Here is a 10,687-nt window from a genome sequence, read left to right on the forward strand (position 1 = left end):
TGGATGTGGGACCATGAAGAGCTGGTGCAGTCATCCTGGCAGGAGGTGATGGTGGCCTGGGTGAGGCTAGAGGGTAATAGGGAGTAAAGTGAATCGATTCAGGGTATATTTTGGAGGACTTGCTGACGGGTTGTTTGTGGAGGGCAGGAGAAACTAAATGAGCCAAACAAAGTCTAATGCAGGAGCCAATACATATTAATAGACAGTTTGGGGGTATCTTTCCAGCTCATAACTGCTTCCCCTGAGAACCTCCCACCAATGGAAACTGCTTAGCTCACAACCTGGGCCGTCCCCTGTTGCTGAATGGACCAGGAATGGGCTCCTGATTGGGGCTCAGCCAATCAGATCATCCTGGCTGTCAGAGGTGAGGCTGAAGTGGGAATGGGACCAGGTCCAGGGCTCTCTCCTTGATAGAGACCCCAAGGAGATGGGCCTAGAAGCAGAGGAAGAATGAATCCTCCCGGGGTCATTCACCCACCCCTTAGGAGAGGAAGCTTGTAGCTGCAAATGGAGTCAATCCCGCTCAACCACAGCTGGAATTGCCACCAGCCAAGCAAGGAGAGGCTCACCTTTGCAGAGCCCTGGATGGCAGGGCAGGAGTGGGTCTCCCAAGGCAGAGGACAGATGAGGCGGGCTAGACCCTGTGCCCCAGGCTGGGAGGCCTGACCACTGGGGTCTGTCCATGTGTAACCTCCCCATCTGTCAGGTGGCTGAGTGGGGTAGATTGTGCTTTCCAAAAATGGCCACATTTTCATTCCCATGCTCTTCAAGAACGTTGGCACTCTCTTTCATCAAGAGGGGAGTCTATTTCATCTACCCTGGGTCCTGGGCAGAACTTGGGACTGACATTGAACACAATGCAGCAGAGGTGACACTGTGGAGCTTTCAAGGCTGGGATAGCCAAGATGATAGAGCTTCACTCTGGCTCTGTCTTGGGACACACCCTTGGAACCCAGTTTCCACGTTGTAAGGAAGCCCAGGCCCCAAGGAGAAGTCAGATATAGATGATCAGGCTGACAGCCCAGCAAGGTTAAGTGTGCAGGTCCTGGAGTCTAACTGGGTTCAAATCCATGACCCTCAAGCAGTTCTTTCACCTCATTTCTTCATCCGTAAAATGAGGATGACTGTAATAGTACCTCCCTCCAATTGTTTTGTCAGGATCACATAAATTAATCCATTTAACCACTTAGAACAATGCCAGGTAAGGTGAGCTAGTTATAAAGTGGTATCAACAGCTGCAGAGTCCTCCACCAGTGCATGGGCTTGGCACATGGTAGGTACTCAGTAAACGGAAGGGACCTTTCTTCGATTTCTCTTACTCTGTATCATGGATCACCACCCAGCATGGTATTTATCTGCTTACTGGATTGTTGTCCCTGTCCTCCACCAGCATGTGAGCACCATGAGGGCAGGGATTCTCTTTTATTCTCTGCTTCATCCCCAGAGCCCAGAACAGTGGCTAGCACATAGTAGGTGCTCAATAAATATTTGTTAAATGAATGCATTTCTATTCTGGTTTTTAGTTCCATGCTTAGCAAGTACTCAATAAATGCTGATCCTCCTCACCCCTACCACCTTCTCCATCCTGCCAGCCCCATTTCAACCTGCTCCAGGAAACCCTCCTGGGCTTTGCAGCACCCACCGATCACCCTGTGGCCCTAGGGTCTTAGCCGCTCCAGGCCAAGTTCCCCACTGACCACCTGAGCCCACCTCGTATATGCTTCATCTTCCTGTTGAGCAAACACTCATCTTGTTTCCCCAGCCCTCCTGCCTGGCATGTGTGTCATGCCAGGACTTGGGGACCAGAACCAGCCCAGAGAGAAACCCCTACTTCCCTGTCCACCTCTAATCCCAGCCCAGACACACTCCTGTCCCTGGACAGACCACAGAGATTTTCCACATTGCTGAGGGCCCCATGGTCAGATGCCACCAGGCCCTCCCTTCTGCTACCCTTCCTGGCTGCAGGAGTTGCAGTCCCAGGCAGGCCATAGCCATCCCCCATGCATGACTCCAACATCTGTAATACTTTCCCTTCTCCTCGTAGACCTCCTCCTCCAAATTCCTCCCACTTCATTATTAGTATATATAAAAAATTTTAAAAATTAAGCTGTCTTATCATTTTCCATAGTAGCTGACAGCCGGCTCCCATATGCCTGGGAGTGAGACCATTCCTCCTGTGCTCCCGTCTGCTTTTCCAAAATAACTAACACCAAAAAAAAACCCCAGTTGTCAAAAACCCTCAGTCTTGGAGGCTCCACAGCCCTGTCTCCTCGGGGTTCCGTCTGGCTGGTGTGGCCTGAGTCAGAAGTAAAGGGTGGAGATTCTCTTACGTCCCCAGCAAGCACAGAGCTCAGACCTGGGCTGATAATGTTTCACATCCCATCATCATCACTCACATTTTTCCTTTGTCTGTTTTGTCTAGCCCAGGCCCAGAAAAGGAAAAGGTACAAATTCTAGAGCAAACAAATCTGAATTCAAACTCCAGTTCTGTCATTTACCGCTGTGCAATCTTGGGCCAGTCACTTAACCTCTCTGAGCCTCAGTTTCCTCAACTGTAAAATGGCAGAAACAATAGCACCAACTTCTCAGTGCTGTGATGAGGTGTCAGGAACACCATAAATGACATCCAGTGAGCCCTGCTGCATGCCAGGCACTGAGCCAGGCCCCTACCTTCATCCCCTCATTTAATCTACACTACAACCAGCTTTACAGAGAACAGAGGGCCTAAGAGATTGGGAATCTCCCCTGAGGACAAGCAGCAGGGAGGTAGAGGAGTTGGATTCTAACCTAGGTTTCCTGACCCCAGCCTCCACATCTTCAGGACCCATCCTGGTGCTGGCCTCCCTCCCACTCAGGCTTCACCTTGGTCTTTCCTTCTCTCTTGGCCTTGAACCTGGGCACCAGGAATTGGTGGCTCTTCTGTGTCTGCCCCCACTACCCCCACCCCCTCATTGCTAGGCTGTGGGCATGAGGAGGTAGGAAGGGGCCTGTGGCCCATGCATGGCTGACTCAGGCGGTCCCAGCTCCACTCTGGTTGCTCATCAGAATCACCTGGGGCACCTGTGTTCCATCCCTGGGGTTGAAGAAACAGAGGTTCTGGACTGAATTTGAACGGAATGTGAAGTCCCAAGCCAGAAGGAGATACATGATTTTTCTAGACCTCAAACTTGAAGACTATTTTTGTTTTTGCTTAATTGACTTTTTTTGCAAATGAATTTTTTTCTTTACCAAAAAAGTGAGTCAGTTCATAATAGAAGCCCCCAATATATCTCCTAGAATTTCCCGAATAGAGCTTGGCTAAAATAGCCACCCCTTCTTAGAATATTTATATTGATATTGATATGTCATAGAGACTTCTAATACTTCCTCTACACCCTTGATCCAAACCCCAGTGGTTTTAGTTCTCTATGTTAAGTATTCTTTGTGAGCCACGCACTTTCCTTATACAATAATTTCTCATCCTTCCTACAGCCCTTTGAGGGTGGTATCATTTATCTCCATTTTAAAGATGAGGAAATTGAGGCTCAAGGTGGTTAAATGATCTGTAAGAACCGTGAGCTGGATTTGAACCCAAGTTCCTGCTGCAGAGCCACGTTTGTGTTAACAGGGCCTCCACATGATTCTCCAGGAAGCCCCTGGCCCCACCAAGAAACAACCCCTTCCCACAGCCCTGACCCATAGTCCACGAACCTCCCTCCTTAGACCAGACTGGCCTCTGCCCTGAGAGGCAGCATCAAGTCCAGCTGCCTGGGCTGAAATCCCAGCTCAGCCTCTTACTAACCATGACCAAGGGGACAGGTCCTTTACCTCCTCAGCTTCTATATTCCTCCTGTGTTCAGTAGAAATACTATCCCTCACCTTTTAGGGCTATTGTATGGAATGAGCGATCACGTACCTAAAGAGCTAGCCCAGAGTAGCTAGAATTCTTACTTTACTTCTAAGTCCATAAGTGGGGTGTGTAGAATAGGTGCTTGAGAATTACTCATTGATAGTGAAAGGAAGACTTAGGACAACAAAAACAAGGGACTAGAAATATTACAAGATGCTGGCAATAGATCCCTCTGGGAATGAGATTATGGGTGATTTTGTTGTCATCTTTGTGATTTTTCCCCCCAAACTCTCAGCTTGAAGACTATTACACCATGTTTCCCTAATTCTATGACATTGTAAACTGTGAGATGTACCACCAACTTAACAGCATTTTTTCAGAGGAAAAAAGGAAATCTGACCATATGTTATTGTAAGACTTCTCCCAATTTTAGAAAAGTTAAAATCTATGGGGGAAGGTGTCTTAGAGTCAAGGAAATATGTTTGTAATCAAGCAATCACGGTGGTGGTCTGCAGGGGAGAATGAGATTTATTTATTTATTCATTTTTGATTTTTACTTTATTTATTTATTATTGAGGCATAGTTGATTTACAATATTGTGTTAGTTTCAGGTGTGCAGCAAAGTGATTCAGAATAAATAAATAAGTACACACATATATATTCTTTTTCAGATTCTTTTCCATTATAGGTTATTACAAGATAATGAATATAGTTCCCTGTGCTGTACAGTAAATCCTTGTTGTTTATTTTATATACAGTACCGTGTAACTGTTAATCCCATACTCCTAATTTATCCCTCCCCCCACCTTTTCCTTTGGTAACCATAGGTTTGTTTTCTATGTCTGTGAGCCTGTTTCTGCTTTGCAAATAAGTTCATTTGTATTAGATAAAATTTATTTTTTTTTAAAAGAAGAGCATACAATGAAAGTTTCATCGCTTTCTAGAACCCTGGAACATCAGTTTAACCCTGCTGCACACACCTGAATGACATGGGGCACTTGAAAGTAAATACGGTACCCAGGGTGGCCTAGGTCCTAATAACCCAGCATCTCTGGGCTGGGCCCTGGGGGTCTGGGTTTTAAGCTGACCGGGAAGATGCTGGGAACTGTGTTGGAAACAAACCTCCTCCTCCACTTTGTCTCCGTCTTACAGATGAGGAGTCTGAGGTCCCCGAGGCGGGTCACTAGGACCGTCCTGCTTAAGTGGTATAAGAAGCAATCTCCTCCTTCAGCCCAAGGGTCTTTCTCACCCTCAGCCCCAGCCCTTCTCCTCCTCCCTGCTCTGTCCACCTGGAGCTGTTTCTTCCCTTTCTCCCTAAGGGAGTGTCCCCTGTTCTTTATTAAGGAGTCTCTGGGTACTTCCACTTCCTTTTCCCTCCTAATTGGAAGTCAGGTGCAGAGAGTTAAGTTAATCACATGCCTTGGCTCCAGCCACACTTTGTTACTAGCCGAGGGAAACCCTTCCTTGTTTTATTATTTGTCCCTTTCACCCACCCGCCCGGCTCCCATCCTTCCTCCACCTCATCATCCCCTCAAACACGTCTGGTATATGTCTTTAAACATGAACATGCCCTTGGAAAATGTACAATGTTGTTTTCTGTGTGCATGCTTTTAATTTACATAAATGCTATTAATATCGTTTCTTACCTTTTCACTCAACACTGTTTTAAGATCTAGGCTCTGTGTGAATGCGCAACCACCATTTCTAACTCCTGAGTAGTCTATCACAATGGGCATCCTCCATGCTTTACCTGCCTATTCCCTGGTGTTGGAGGCCTAGGTTGCCTCTAACTCCCCACAAGAAACCTCCAGACCACTTGTCACGCAAGAGGACTTAACAGCTTCTGATTATTGCATAAGCCCTTCATTGTTTAATGATAAGTGGCACGTGCCTAACTCAAGCTGGTTTAAACAAAGGATAGAGTGTAGATTTGGATGTTCATTAGCGGCCGCTGCTAATTAAATGCCACTCTCTCCATCTTCGCAATTCCTCACTCGCAGCCTCCCACCTCTAGCAACTGCAGGGTAAGGAGAGCTCCTGCAGAGTGGCAGCAGGTGACTGCCAGGACCACAGTCTTTGCCCACCTCCTTGATGATAGGGCCGGGTTTTTTCCTGTCTTCAGCTCCCTCCCCAGATGCATATGTTTCAGAGGACGCAGTCTCCAGGCTCAGGAGGTGAACCTTGGTCTAAGGCAGTGTTTCTCAACCTTTTTTTCCCATTATCATCTTCCTAAGGAGCCTTTTAAGACATTCTTTCTCCTAATTGTGCCCCCATGAAATTTTAATGCCACAGATATATACCTGTTTATATGCTATGGCCCTTTGGAGAGCCACAGATCGTTGTAATATCTAAGATTTTTTCCCATCACCCTCCACTAAACAAATTTTTGTCTCCTCGGGGGAGATATTGCCCTTATTGAGAATGCATCAACAGAGGCAATTTCTCTGGCCTGTGATTCGTTAGAACATGGGCTGGTGAGACCAACGTAGATGATAGATGTGAGAACCACAAAGGAGGAAACAGTCCCTTTTCCACCTTTGGTCTTTATCATGGCTGGATGTGATACCTGGATCTGCAGCAGCCATCCTGTGACTGTAAGGATAAGGTTGATGGCCAAATAGGAGATAGACCCTAAGCCACTGATCATATTGTTGAATAGCTAAAGTAACCATTCCTGAAGGTGCCCTGACCATAAACTTCTCATTATGTGAAATAATGCATTTTCTCTTTTTAAGCCTGTTCAGCTGTTTTATTGGTATTTGTAATTGCAGCTGAAGGCATCCTAACAGATTTTGTTCTTTTTCCTAAACGTTCTAGCAACGGTACCAATGTACCCAGGGAGCAATGTGCCCAGGAAGTATATATAGTCTACCCACGCTCTTGAGTGGCCAATCTGCATGGCGTGAAGCACCTACCCACCCAACATTAACTAGCACTTTTCTGTGGCCATCCCCAGGCCTTGGGGTACCAAGAAAGAATAAGACATGATTCCATCCTCAAGGATTTCACAGTCCAGGGGAAGAAGCAAGACTCACGGGCATTGATGGGCCTGTAGGCCAAGAGCCCATCCCCAAACCAATCATGTGGGAGGCTTGTGGCTTAGGGGTACAAAGGGGCCAACTCCACCTGGACTGAGAGTGGGGGCCTCTCCTCAGAAGAGGACCAGGAAACTATTTCCCAGAGGGATCCTGAATGCTGGGAAGGTAGAAATTACAGCTGGACTCCACACTCACACTGTCTCTTCTGCATGAAGCATCTCTGCCCGCATCCCCAGCCCTACACACTCATCCTAGTGCAGCTCACATCTTCCTCCACTGGAAGCTCTCCCCAGAGACCAGCTGAAGTTTATCCTTCTCCTTTGGTGGTGCCCAGGAAGTATATATAGTCTACCCGCGCTCTTGAGTAGCCAGTCTTCATGGCATGAACCACCTACCCACCCATCATTAACTAGCATTTTTCTGTGGCCATCCCCAGGCCTTGGGGTACCAAGAAAGAATAAGACATGATTCCCATCCTCAAGGATTTCACAGTCCAGGGGAAGAAACAAGACTCATAGGCATTCATTCAATACACATTTTTTTAGAGCCTTCTCCAAGACAGTTCCCAGCTTACAGAGGTAAGATATCCTTATCCTCAGAGAAAGCAGGAACTCCTTAGCTAGTGGGACAAGCAGACTCAGAACAAATACGTAAAATGTATTATGAGGTCACAGAAGCCACTCTCCGTCACTCTGACTAGGAAGAAACAATGAGATGCCTTAGACAGCACTGGCTGTGAAGATGCCAGGCAAGGTGGCACCATTTCCAGGGGTTGGTGCAGTGGAGGCCTTCGTGGCCTGACCGAGGGGACCCTTCACCTCAATCCCAGGTTTGCCAAGTTCATGCCTGGGGGACCTGCTTGTGTAAAGAGACCTGGCTCTTATGCGAAGAAGAGGTGGAGGAGACAACGCCTGAACTCTGGGAATCAGAACTAGGGCTGCAGGAGATGAGGTCTATGCAGGCAGAGGCTAAGAGTTGGAATGGAAAGTGATTTTTTAAGGAATCAACATCTATGGAAGGAAAGGGGAGGAAGCAGGGCTGAGCAGCAGGTCTAGTAGAGCTTTGGGCAACATGGAGAGGAAGCTGGGAGAAAGAATAGCCCTTCAAACTGTCTCAGACGAGGATTAGGTTTCTGGACCTTTACCCCTGTCGCTCTCATTCATCAGATGCAGGCTGCCCCAGGAAGGCACGACCTCCATCCAAGCAGACACCCTGATGGGGCTGACACTGAGGCACTCTGCCTTCAGTAGTCCTTCAGGATTAGCCTCAGTGACTACCATTAACGAGTGGGGGGGGAGTCGGGGTGGCCCAAGTTAAGGTCTAAAGGGAAGGACCCCCTGAAAAAAAACCAGTTGTTTTGCACGGTTAGCTTTTTGAAGCATGAAGCTAAATCTTTAAGTTTGAGGCTGCCCGAGAGACCTTTGATAGAAAACTTCATAGACAAGGAAAGCAGAGGGGGTGCACGTAATGACTGCTGATGCCTCACCGCAGTCAAAAAGAATGAGGAGGAACTACGTGTGCTGATGTGAAAGGTTCCGACATGTTTTGGTCTCATGGCAAAGGGCATGAATGCTGGAAAAGGTGAGAAATTTGGAAGAATAATATAATCTACCATGGCATTTCTGGTGAATGACAACCCCTCCAACTTCATCCCTTCATGACCCTTACTAACCTCACTGGCCCACCATGCTCAAGGTCAATTCCTCTAACCTTCAGTCCTTTGCAGCTTTTCTTTTTTTCTTTTTTTTTTTTTTTTGCGGTACGCGGGCCTCTCACTGTTGTGGCCTCTCCCGTTGCGGAGCACAGGCTCCGGACGCGCAGGCTCCGTGGCCATGGCTCACGGGCCCAGCCGCTCCGCGGCATGTGGGATCTTCCCGGACCGGGGCACGAACCCGTGTCCCCTGCATCGGCAGGCGGACTCTCAACCACTGCACCACCAGGGAAGCCCCTTTCTGTCTTTTGAACACACTGTACCTTTTGCCTAAAATACTCCTTCCTCCCCGCCTCCCCATCCAGATCTCAGCTGAAACGTCGCTTCCTCAAAGCGTCCTGGGGTCTGTGCCAAGAGATTTGCATGGACACCAGCTTTGCCTCGGGGAGGTGGTAATCCCAGAAACAGGCATGAATGGGTGAGCCCAGAAGTCCAAATCTAACCCGAGCCCCACCTCTCATGGCCGTGAAACCCTGGGAAAGCCTCGTCTCCTTTCTGTACCTCCATTTTCCCTTCTGCTGAAAGTGGACAAGAATACATTCCTGTATCAGGTAAGAAGGCTCTCAGTTGCAAATAGCAGAAACCCCAAGTAATAGTTGCTTAAACAATATCTGACAAACAAGAAGCCCAGTAGGGCTTCCCTGGTGGCGCAGTGGTTGAGAGTCCGCCTGCCGATGCAGGGGACACGGGTTCGTGCCCCGGTCTGGGAAGATCCCACATGCCGCGGAGCGGCTGGGCCTGTGAACCATGGCCGCTGAGCCTGCGCGTCCGGAGCCTGTGCTCCGCAACGGGAGAGGCCACAACAGTGAGAGGCCCGCGTACCGCAAGAAACAAAAACAAAAACAAACAAACAAACAAAAAAAGAAGCCCAGCAGCAGGAAGCTCCAGGGCTGGTTTACCCGCACAGAGATGTGATTAAGGACCCAAGCGCTCACTCATACTGTCTCCCCTCTTCCCTCCCCTTCTCACTCTTTCCATTCTATTTGCACTCTGCCGTCTATCAACTATTGCCTTTCATCTGCAAGCTGTTGCCTCATGGTTGCAGGATGTCTGCCACAGCGCCAAGCATCTAGAAGGAAGCTTGGAAAGGAGGGGTGGCATCTATGAATTCTGCTCACATGCCTGTCTCTTTTATCAGGAAAGAAAATATCTTTCCCAGAACCCACCCAGCAGCTTACCCTAACAACCCACTGGGCAGACATGGGCCACATGGCCACTCTAGTAGGTAAGGAAAGTGGGAATGCCGGGATTAGGCTTTTATCTTCAGCCTCCCGAGTGGGAGGCAGCAAAGGAAGAGAAGGTAAGAACTGGCTCCTGCAATCAATCCACAGTCTATCTTTCTACCTCAGAGTTTTTGTGAAAACTTGGGTTTGCTGGTAGCACTCTGAAGGGCACAGTCTACTTTTATTGTTATTCACGACCTATTAAGAGAAATCAATATTGGAAGAGAAACATAATACTTTGCATTTGTTCAACAACAGACTTTACAAAGGTGGAGAGAAAAGCTATTACTGACGAGGCACAGCCCAGGTCCCCAAGACCATGCTGAGTGCCTGACCTGCAAACCCATTTCCTCCCCCGGTGACCTCTTCAATCGGGCTGAAACAGCCTCTGCTGAACCACCCAGGGTCTCCATGCTGCCAAATCCTGTGCTCATCTTCCTGCTGTTACATTTATTTGAATCCCCCTAAGCATTCATGTTATTTCATCGACCAGTTAATTGCTCTCCCCTTGATACATGATCCTATTTGGGCTTCTGTAGTCTCATAGGCCTGGCTGCTCCTCCTTCACCAGGTTTCTCAATTCAGACTGACTCAGGACTCACCTGTGCGCTCTTCTCCTCTTACCCCCCACCTCCACTCCATCTATCCCAGGGCTTCTCAGATCCTAGCTTGGATCAGCCTCACCTGGAGGGCTTGTTAACACACAGGGCACTGGGTGTCACCCCCGCAGTGTCTGATTCCATAGGCCTGCGGTGAAACCCGAACATTTGTATTTCTAACCGGTTCCAGGTGATGGTGATGATGCTGGTCCTGGGACTCCACCTGGAGAACCACTCACCATCTCAGCCAGGATTCAGAGCCATGGTTCTCAGCCTTGGCTACATAT

Source organism: Orcinus orca, chromosome 16, assembly GCF_937001465.1.
Source record: "Orcinus orca chromosome 16, mOrcOrc1.1, whole genome shotgun sequence".
Lineage (NCBI taxonomy): Eukaryota > Metazoa > Chordata > Mammalia > Artiodactyla > Delphinidae > Orcinus > Orcinus orca.